Source organism: Teleopsis dalmanni, chromosome 1, assembly GCF_002237135.1.
Source record: "Teleopsis dalmanni isolate 2A chromosome 1, ASM223713v2, whole genome shotgun sequence".
NCBI classification, from domain to species: Eukaryota; Metazoa; Arthropoda; class Insecta; order Diptera; family Diopsidae; genus Teleopsis; species Teleopsis dalmanni.
This window is the reverse complement of record NC_051846.1, coordinates 71,910,866-71,922,277: the sequence shown is the minus strand read 5'-3', so window position 1 is coordinate 71,922,277 and position 11,412 is coordinate 71,910,866.

Genomic DNA, 11,412 nt, shown 5'->3' with positions numbered 1-11,412 from the left:
TATTAAACAAATACACCAATACTAATACCTGCTACCTGTTCAAAAAAAATATTTTCCTAATCTTTCGTGTTTTTTAATAAAAGTTAGATACTCTACCTATGTAAATACATATCTTTTGGGCATAAAAAAATCTTCCTAAAATATGTTTTTATTTCTTTTAAACTGGTGCAAAACTTTCCAAACAAATACTTTAAGTTCACTTACAATATTTGCATTTAAAAATGCAAAAAAGTTGGGAAGTAATATACAAAAAACTAATATTTTAAGTTAAAATACAAATAAGGTTAAGACAGTTATAATTTTTAGTTAACATTACTTAACAAAAATAATTATTTTAAATATTTGTTAATTTATGCAATTTTTAATATAAGTTACAATCCCAACGAACACAAATATCAATTTTTTCAAAATTTGCAACAAAATAATATTTTCTATTTCAAACAAAATTGTGAAGTTCGTGTAATTTTTTTCCACCCTTGGGTGCAAACGCAAAATCGCACATTTGTGCACGTTTGTGCATCGCACATTTGTGCACATTTGTGCACAATCGCACATTTGTGCACATTTGTGCAATCGTAATATGAGCAACACACTCGTGTGCAGAGAGAATTTTTTGTCGCACAGTGCGATGCGAGCATAAAATTTTCTCGCACATCTGATTGTGCACATTTTTATAAATCAGTCACACAGCACAAATGTTTTTTTTTTTTTTTTTTTAAGCTATACGAGCTAAGGGATGTGGAATCTTCAAAAGATACTGGTAGCCCGTACTACCAGCATGCACGATTCGCAACCAAGACTTACTCTTTTGCTTGGTATTTGCGCCTACGTACTAAACCTCATCCTAACACCGTGTCTCTTCTAACCATAAATCCCTCCGGAACCACTTTTAAGCATTACTTCGGAGGGTGGTGATTCAGCGATTGCTGTCATCTCTTACTGCTCTTCTAGTTCTCTCTGCTGCTCTCTGTTCTTCTGTGATTTCTTTCGCAAAAATACACACGAGGTTCCAGATTTCTGTTGACTTTAACATCAGTTGGATGATGTTATCAGGTGTGACCTGCTCTCTGATTGCTCTTGCCAAGGAGCTGCGGTGGCTCTCATATCTCGGGCAATCAAAGAACACATGTTCCACCGTTTCTTTTGTATATGGACATACTGGGCACGTGTCGTCTTCGTCATGTTTGAACTTAAAAAGATATGCTCTGAAGCAGCCGTGTCCAGTTAACATCTGGATTAGGTAGTAGTTCACCTGCCCATGCTTTCTGTTGGTCCAATCACTTATCTTCGGAATGAGCCTATGCGTCCATCTTCCTTTTGTGGATATATCCCAACTCTGTTGCCACTTATTCAATGCTTCTTCATTGAGCTGATTGAAGTTTGTAACCCCAATTCTTTTTGCTACATGCTTTTCCTTTTCAATTTCTGCTTCCTGCTGTAATGGCATCATTCCGGCAATAACCATGGCCGCGTCAGTAGATACTGTACGGAATGCGGAAACAACTCTGAGAGCGCATCTTCTGTAGGCTGCGTCTACTCCTGATCTGTACGTCTTTTTATTCATTGCTTCTGCCCATATGGGAGCCGCATATATAGCAATAGACTTAACTACATTTGTGAGTAACTGCTTCTTCTGTTGTCTAGGTCCACCTATATTGGGCATTATTCGCGATAGTGCACACGTTGTTTTCGCACATTTTGCAGCAGCATATCGTAAATGCTCTTTGAAGGTGAGTCTGTTGTCAATCATTACTCCAAGATACTTGATTGCTTATTTTGATGTGACTCGCTCATTGCCAACAGTTATTGTAATGTACTCAATCTTTTTCCTGCTGCTTACAAGAAGGACTTCAGTTTTATGATCAGCAAGTTTGAGGCCTACACTTGTGATCCAGCTTCTTACCATAGCGACCGCATCGTTGCATGTTGATTGTATCTTTTCTATATGTTTCCCTTTAACAACCAGCGCGATGTCATCAGCAAATCCAATTATTTCTGCGCCTTCTGGGAGCTCAAGTCTCAGCACATCGTCATACATAATGTTCCACAATATTGGGCCCAGTACCGAGCCCTGTGGTACCCCTGCTGTTACTTGGTATGACTTTGCGCCTCTGTCTGTGTAATACAAAAGCACTCTCTCTTTAAAATAGTCAACGATTAATTCTACTAGGTACTTTGGAACGTCTTTCCCTTGAAGTGCTGCTAGAACAGTGTCCCAGTCCGCTGAGTTAAATGCGTTTTTAACGTCTAATGTAATGATGACACAGTATTCTTTGCCTCCTTCGAGCCAACGGTCTCCTTTAATGGCATTTTTCGCTATGGCTATGACTGCTTCCACGGCCTCTATTGTGGAGCGTGCCTTCCGAAAACCAAATTGTCTATCTGATAAACCATTGCCATTCAAGGCTTCTTCTAGTCTTCGGCTAATTATCTTTTCCAAAAGTTTACCGGCCGTATCAATCATACATAGCGGGCGGTAGCCTGATGCATCTTGTACGTTATTGCCCTTTGGTATAAGCACCAACCTTTGTATTTTCCATATCTGGGGGAATGTTCTCTCCTTTATACATGCGTTGAACACTTCCCTGAATGAATCAACGTTGATTTCTGTGGCCATCTTTAGTGCCAGATTTGGTATTCCATCTACTCCAGGTGCTTTGGTTAGTTTCAAACCTTTGCATACTACTTCCAATTCTTGCCTGCTAACCTCAGGTATTTTATTCTGTGGCTCACTATCTTGTACTGTATAGGTTATATCAGCTCTCTGCGGGAAGAGACCTTCAACTATTGCTTGTAGCTTAGCTGCGTCTGTTGTAACTGGTGGACGGTAGCTATATAATTTTTTCATAACGACTTTATATCCTAGTCCCCAGGGGTTATTATCGACCTCCTCACACATTTCCTTGAAGCATCTTGCCTTGCTATTCGATATCGCCTTTTTTAGTTCAGTTCTCGATGTTTTATAGGCTTCTTGGTGCGCTATAAAATTTTCGCGACCCCTTGCTCTTTGACATAGTCGTCGCGCGTGTTTACATTTTCTTCTCAGTTCGGAAATTTGGTCAGTCCACCAATACACATGTTGTCTGCCATTCCGCCGGCCTTTCTTTGCCATAGATGCGTTACATGAATTTGTTATGCAGCGCATCAGTTGTATTGCTTTATCATTCGCACTGCCAGTTAGGTGGATGTCGTCCATTGAGAGCTTAAAAGCTTCTTTGTCCAAAGTTAACTCCTTCCATAGCGGATTTGGAGTAGCTACCGCAGGAATGGTTCTTGCTGAGCGGTCATGTATTTCGAATATGATAGCTTGGTGGTCACTATGTGTGTAGATATCTGACACTTGCCACTCAGTTGAATTAGCTAGTGGATCGCTGATAAATGTCAAATCAATCTTAGAGCTTCTACCGTTCCTTGTGAATGTATCCTTTTGGCCGCAGTTCAATAATACTACATCCAGGGTGGCCAATGCTTCTAGTAGGCACTCTCCCCTGGGGTTTGTCAATGTTGAGCCCCATTCAATGGCCCAGGCATTGAAGTCACCGGCAATCACTATCGGCTTCATATTTTTAGCGTCGCTAACAATATTGTCCAGTCTTTGTTTGTATTCTTCGATTGATAGACTAGGGGGTAAATAACAGCTGAAAAACGTTATTCCATTCACTGTACTTTTTACGTATGCTTCACCTCCGTCGAAGACCTTCTCTAGTGGGAATTTACCACACGTCCATATCGATGCCTTGTTACACTTGCTGGTTGCCCAGCAGTGATTGTCTAGTGTACTATAATGTTCGCTCATTATAGCTAGATCTATTTTTAATTCGCGTACAGTCTGCTTTAACAGATCCTGTGCCGCTTCACAGTGGTTTAAGTTCAGCTGTAAAACTTTCATCTTTTTTTATTTAGTATCCTCCGGCGGGCAGTCAAGTAGTGGGGACATTTAGGTCCTCCCGTAATATGGTTAGCGTCAATATTTGTGTCAGTTCTACAAAGTAGGCAGTGAGGGGCACCTTGACACGCTTTAGCAAGGTGGTCCTCTCCACCACACTTGTAGCAGTGTTTAGACCAGTCTTTGGAGCTCTGACAGTTCCTTGCCACATGTCCAAAATCGAAGCATTTGTAACATCTCCTGGGTGTAACTTTTTGGAGTAATCGGCACACGGTCCATCCAACTCGTAGTTTGCCCACCTCCTCAGCTTTACCGGCCTGCTTCTTTGGTATTACAATTATAGCCGTTCTGGTACCTCCGGGGGCATTTCTTATTGTTTTGATCGCCGAGGGATGTATTTCGCCTATTTGGTTTTTCCATGCATCAATTATTTCCTCTTCTGTGGTTATTTCGTCCAGGTATCGTAGTTCAAAGGTAGCTTCCTCCGTTAGCGTTTTGACCTCTATTTCCTCAGGTAGTATACTTTTGATGTGGTCTTGGTGGACACTTGTTATTGTTTCTGCTGATCTTTTGAATTCAAGCAGAAGTTCCCCTTTTTGTGTTTTCCTGATAGAGTGAACATCATTACCGACTGCTTTAAGCTCTGGAGCTCCTTTTACTTTCCGGAGTATGTCCGCAAAGGAAAGTTTCTCAGACGGTTTAATGATCACTACATCCGGTCGAGGTGGTTTCACGCGTTTTTTTGTTTGTAAAACCCAAGCGTGTCGTTTGTTGTTGTCTTCAATTGGTGCTTGAGGTACATCAGCGTTGCCGTTCGTCCCGGCCACCGTTTCTAAGTTGCTTTCCAATGCTTTCCTTGGCTCCTTAGACTTAGTATTATTTGCCCCCACGGGTCGATTTGTTTTCGTCTTCTTAGGCGGTGTCTTCCTACTTTTTTCGATTTCTTCTCTTAACCGTTTGGATATAACTGGTGTTTGCTGCGGCTGAATTGTTTGGGTACCTCTATCGTTGGTTTTAGCAGTGATAGTTTTATTTGGTGTCTCTTCGGCAGTTCTTTTATAGAGCGATGATATCAATGCAACAAGATCACGCATTGCTTGGTGGATGGACCTTCTTCCTCCACCCATCATCTCATTTAGCTCGGATATTTTGTCCCCGAGTTTAATGAACGCTTCCCTTTTCACTTTTGGAGCACTGTTCCCATTAAGCTCCGGAGGGGATGAGCGAGCTCTCTCGTTATTTTGCCTCTCTTGTGATAGCACAGGTGAGTGTGTTAGTCTCGGCGCCCTCATGAAGGGGTTTTGGCTGGGACTGACTATCCGTGACTCCTTTGCACTTTCGGTGCCGGCTGGAGTATTAACGCCAGAGTGTATTGGTGTTTTTGTGTTTGTGAACATTTTTCTTTGCAATTGGGTCCCAACTTAAAGCCGTTATCTTGGTTTCGTTGTGTAGTTACCCTTATTGTGGTTCCATGATTATCTTTGCAATGCAGGGAGGTCATGCGAGGGTTGACACATAGCCTTATGAGCGCATGTGTTCAGAGCCAAACCGGGAGCTAAGCAGAAGATATTCTTAACTGCCCCTACACCCCAACTTAACAGGACGAATCCAAGATCGTTCTTTAAGGCTTGCCAGGTTTTAACGGGACGGAGGCAGATGAAGCATTAGCCTGAAAGCCGTCTGGACCAGATTTCACTCTAGCCCATATTGGTAACAGAATACATCATCCACCAGCCCAAGTCATCATATCCCATCGTTTGCTCCAGTATACCATAATCAGAATCTTACTGGTATCGATCCTGATGCCTTTTCTTATAGGCTTTCTCCATTATCATGTCATCATGTCCAATCGTTTGCTGTTGTCCAGTATGCCGTATTCAGAATCTTACTGGTATCGATCCTGATGCCTTTTCTTATAGGCTTCCTCCATTATCATCTCTCGTATGTGAATTGTGATGCGACAGTCGTCCCTAACATGATATACAGACGCTGCGCATTTCCGACTCCCTCGTTGGCGCATCAATTGCTCTCACATTGGAAGCAGACATTGTGCGCTTACGTGTCCCTCGATGCTATCCCGGGATGGTGGACGCTTAGTTAGAGCCGGCGTCTACTCGGCTCAGCTTAGGGGCTTCTCAGGGTTTCTGTGACCTTTTAAGCCACACCCTCCGACGCCTAGCTGGATTTTAGTCGCCTCTTACGACAGGCATGCCTTACCGCGGGAATATTCTAACCCCTATCCCGCAGGGTGTGCACAGCACAAATGTGTGTGCACGAATCTGTGTGCACAATCATTGCTTTGTGCGATGTGAAATTTGAAATCGCACAACAAATTTGAGTGCGTGCATTTTTTTCTTAACACCACAAATGTGCGTGTGCATATTTTAAAAATAATTTCCACTCGAACAGTGCAGTGTGCGATTTTGTGCACCACATTCCGAACTCTGGTTTTTACAATCGAATAAAAAGAATGTTAATTAAATATTGGTAAGAAAAAGCATAAAATATATAACCATTCAAAAGGCAAAGATTTTTAATAAATATAATTAAAACGATATTAAAATAGTTATTTAAAATTAGAAATGATTATTTATCCTCAAACTTATATTCTTTGCAAATAATAGGCAAGATGTTTTCATGACTTGCATATATACATTTTTGGCTACATAAATAAAACAACTTATTTAAATTTTTTTTTTTTCAATTTATAAAAATTGCACAGCTTTTTATTTTTAATAACAAACGTTTTAAAAATATCCGACATTTTACATTAATAGAAAAATAAAAGGCTATTTAACAAAACCTACATTATTACTTTAAATTACTGTTTGCTTTTAGTTTTTTATATAATAATAATGCTTAATTCTAATTATTACACAATTGCTATCAACAAATGTTTTATAAAAAATTATTGTATAATGTTTTTATATGGTATATTTTATATACATGCAATAAATTTTAAAACTAGTAAAAAAATAATCCGCATTAGGATTGCGGATTATATATTTACATATGTATATATAAATATATTTCATTACACATATATATTTATTATAACAATTTTCTTTTAAATTTCCATAATTTTTGTTTGCATGTTTTTATAATTGCTGTTAATGGTCATCATCTTCATAATTCGACTCATCATCGTCTTCATCGTCGTTATCGTTTGAGTCAGACGAATCTGAATCATTGTGGGTATTATAGATTGTTTGCGAGGGAGACGATTGCGATGCAAGACGAATATTGTTAAGTTGATCGTTATGTATCGTTTCAGCGTCATGGTGCTCATAACGCGTACTTTGTTGTTGAAACTGTGAGTGGTATTGATGAGATAGTTTTTCTAAAACTTTTCACCACTATCCGGTTACAAAATATTCCTCTTATGTATCTGCTTTGGTTTTGTTTTATTTTCTTTTGCAAGCAAAAGTGTATGAACTTATAAAAAGCTCATCTTTCACTTTTACGCAAAACTAGCATTTGTCTTTTACATATTCTGGTTTGGTTATTCCTGCTTGATAACACCTCGTTCTCTCAGTAGTTTGAACTTGGTGCAGCTTTCACTGGAATTCGCCTGGCTTGCACTGATCAAAACAACACAAAAACAAGACGAAAGCAGATGCAAAAGCTTTTACTTATTTTCGGTTTATCAACGTGCGAGCAATGCACGTTGTGAATTTATTTGTTTACAAAGATATGATGTGATGTTTTTGTGTTAAATTATTTAAGTGTTTTTCATTTTAATTTTTGTTTAATTTTAAAGTTTTAATTTTTCTTTTAAAAAAAATTATTGTAATAAATAAGTGTAATAAATTACATATACAATTAATGTATTGAAGTATGTCGAAAACAAGAATGAACTTGGCAGCGAGTGCTAAACCAAATTAAATTGCAGTGCAATCAAAGTTGGATGCCGAATTTCGACACTTCAGTTTTAAACGACATGCAAAACTACAAACATTTGAAGACTTTTCTGCCTTAATTGAACAACAACATAAAGAGGAGATCAGCGACGGGTATAGAGTTCAATAGACATCGCGGGACTTCCGAGGTAATGTCGTGAATGTTCATTTGCTTCTTGTGGTATTAATTTGTTACTTTTCCCACAGCCTACATAACAAAGTTTCCGTCCTCTTGGTGTTATTAGTCTTGAACCCCAGAATGTGTGCTTGGCATTAAAATCGCCAGCGACCAGAAATTTAGAACCGAGTGTTTTAAAAAAGTTTTGGAAGTCTTGGACTTCTATATTGTGATTGGGTGGACAATATATTGCAGCTATTACAACATTTTCTCCATATTCATCAAATCGGATAGCTGTCGATTGTAGATAATCTTTGCTGAAGTCTTCTAAAACAAAGTGTTTAAGTCTTTTTTTTATTATAATACCAGTACCTCCACGAGCCATACCTTTGGGATGCTTGGTGTCATAAAAGCAGTAATTTGGAATTTTGAAAGCGTTTTTTTGAGTAAGATGTGTTTCGGACACAAGCATAATATCAATTGCATTACTAATTAAAAAATATTCAATTTCAAGTTTATGGTTGTTTATACCGTTTGCATTTCAGTGATATATTCTAATGGAGTTGCTTATTTCTTCATTATCAGAGCTTGCATTAGAGCACTTTGATTTTTTATAAGTTCTTGCATCATGCTTTGCATACTACATATAAAAAGATTAAGACTTTGGATCAGTGTATTTAGCGTTTCTTATAAATTAGCTACCGCCAGTTTCACCAATTGTTGAGGTTGAACATTTTCTTTTAATGCTTCTGCATAACTTTATTTGTTCTTGGAAGTAATTTTTGGGTGGCACAGTGCTTGATTGATTTTTGGGAACAGTTCTCTGCTTAACTGCAACAAGTACAGTACAACCCCTATAATTTGGTGTATGATTTTTGCCGCAATTGCTGCATTTTTTTGCATTTGCATCTTCTTTAGGTTTTGGGCATATGGAGGACTTGTGTAGATCTCCACATATTACACATACACTGGGTAAGGTGTAATATGTTCGAGTATGGCCAAATTCTTGACAGTTAGTGCACTGTATTGGATCTTTTCTTTTGAAAGGTTCTTCTACTGTTATCCTTCGATGTAAAAGATAACGAAGATTGTAAATTGGATGCACTTCTCTTAGTGTTATTTTCGGTATTCTCGTTATTTTCATCAGTTGATAAGATTTGAAATATATTTTTATTTAAGGTGGAGCGGTTTTCAACTAATTTTGTTAGTTTTGAAACTTGACTAGATGGTTTTGTAATAGGGCTGCGTTTCCGCTTTGTTACAAGAATATATCTATCTATTCCTGTCTGAATTTTATTTATTCAACATCTTCAATGTTGATAGACTCATGTTCGTAATGATTTGTTGTGCAGTTTAGCAACTTTTGCACACAAACATTTTTCTGTAACGTTTTTTCTGATACATTTTTATCATCGCTGTTTTGATGTGCAGCAATTGTTGATGGAGAATTTGGCAGTGAAGATACACATTCAGCACTCCATGAAAAAGTTTTTGACTGCGCATGCGCTGTGAGAAGATCACTTTTGCGTGCAGAAGAAGACTGCAATAAATTAGTTAATTTATTTGTTTGCATGACATACTTACTCCCTCAGTAACGTGTTTATTTCCGCGCTCTGGGGGAGAACGCTGAACACTCATTTTAGACCTTTTCTAGTTGGCGCAATCTGTTGTTGTTTAATTTTATATTGATATTAAAATATGAAATAATTTATAACACACTTTCAAGCTCAAACAAAGCAGTGGAATTTTAAGCGTCTATCTAACTTTTAATAGATGAGTCAGATTCTGTATACAGTTATCCAGGTTTCTGGATGGTTATTGATGCAGCTAGTGTCTACCAAGTTCTGAAACGCATTCTAGTCGGTAGTAGAGAACGTAGGAGTCATAATATTAATGGGGCAGTTTTCAGGAATGAATAGAACCGGTTTATGATCGGAGTCCAGCTCATCCAAAATTTCCATAAGAACGGTATAATCTAGGTTGGACATGCCAAGATCTATTATATAGCCTGCTCCGCTGCCATAGTGAGTTGGCTCGTTAGGCGTATGGAGTTGGAGCATATTATTATTATTTAAATAGGCTAAAAGATCTACTGTGCGCCTATAGGCCCAACTAGGACAATTTTAGACTATTTATAAATCTTATAATTGCAGTGGACTTAATTTTATGGAATCTATTTGATTTGGGACCATGATCCCGCTACCAAGGTAATCGAGTCTACGTCTTGCCACCGCTGGGCAGTTGCATAGAACATGTTCTGATGTTTCCTTCTCCTCATGACAGAGTCGACAGGAATCACTTTCTACCGCACCTAAAATCTTCATGTGGTAATTAAGTCTACAGTGTCCTGTAAGAAGTTCAGTGTAGATTTTGATATCATTTCTGCTAAGGTTGATGATAGCATCAACTTTGATGTGTTCAGGATCAATGAATCTTTTTGACTGTCGCATGCCTGTTTGGGCTCTCCAGTGTTCAAGTAGATGCTGTTTCTCCCGTTCACATAATAAGTTGTTTGTGAAGCTATTTGTTACCCCGCAGAAGGGCTCTGGCCCAATGAAAGGAGTACATGCACCCTTCTTTGCTAATATGTCTGCTATTTCATTGCCCTCATGCCCCTCGTGTCCCGGTACCCACATAAGAGTAACATAGTTCCTCGATGGTAGGGTGTTGAGAAGTTGAAAGCATTCCCAAACCAGCTTTGATTGGAATGAGGATTTTGCTAAAGATTTTAGAGCTGCTTGGCTGTCTGATAGAATGCATATGTTGGTACCTCGGGTGCCCCTACGTATGCATTCTCTTGCACAAAGCTCTAAGGCATGGACCTCTGCCTGAAAAATGGAAGCAGTTTTTCCCATTGCGATTGCTTTACGGAAGTTTGGTCCCATAACTCCTGCTCCTGCACTGCCATTATCCATTTTGGACCCATCAGTATACCATAAATGAGAGCCCTGCTTTAAGTTTATTTTATTATTTCTCCAAGTTGATCGGTCACTAATGACCACTTCGAATTCCCTGGAGAAAGCTAATTTTCTATTCATCTTGTCGAAGACCTTAAGGCACGGAGAATTCCAGATTTCATCTAGAATCTTTGCGTGTCCTGTCAGATTGCCCTCTTTAAGATTACCTAGATAAGGAAGCCTTAGTGCAGCACTGGTCGCAGTCCTTTTAACTGTAATGTGTAATGGGGTGAGTCCAGTAAGCATTGCTAGGGCTTCTGTGGGGCACGTTCTCATTGCTCCCGTTACGCTTAGACAGGCTGTTCGATGAATCTTATTGAGAGTCATCTTAGCCTTCGTCTGATTTACCTTTGGCCACCATGCCAAAGAAGCATAGGTGATCATCGGTACTATTACGGTCTTGTACGACCAAGCCATCATTTTTGGTCGCAGACCCCAAGTTTTACCATACAGTCTTTGGCACGCATAAGTTGCTCTTAGAGCTTTGCCAGTTATATATGATAAATGGTTTTTCCAAGTAAGAGTTTTATCTAGAATTACTCCTAGATATTT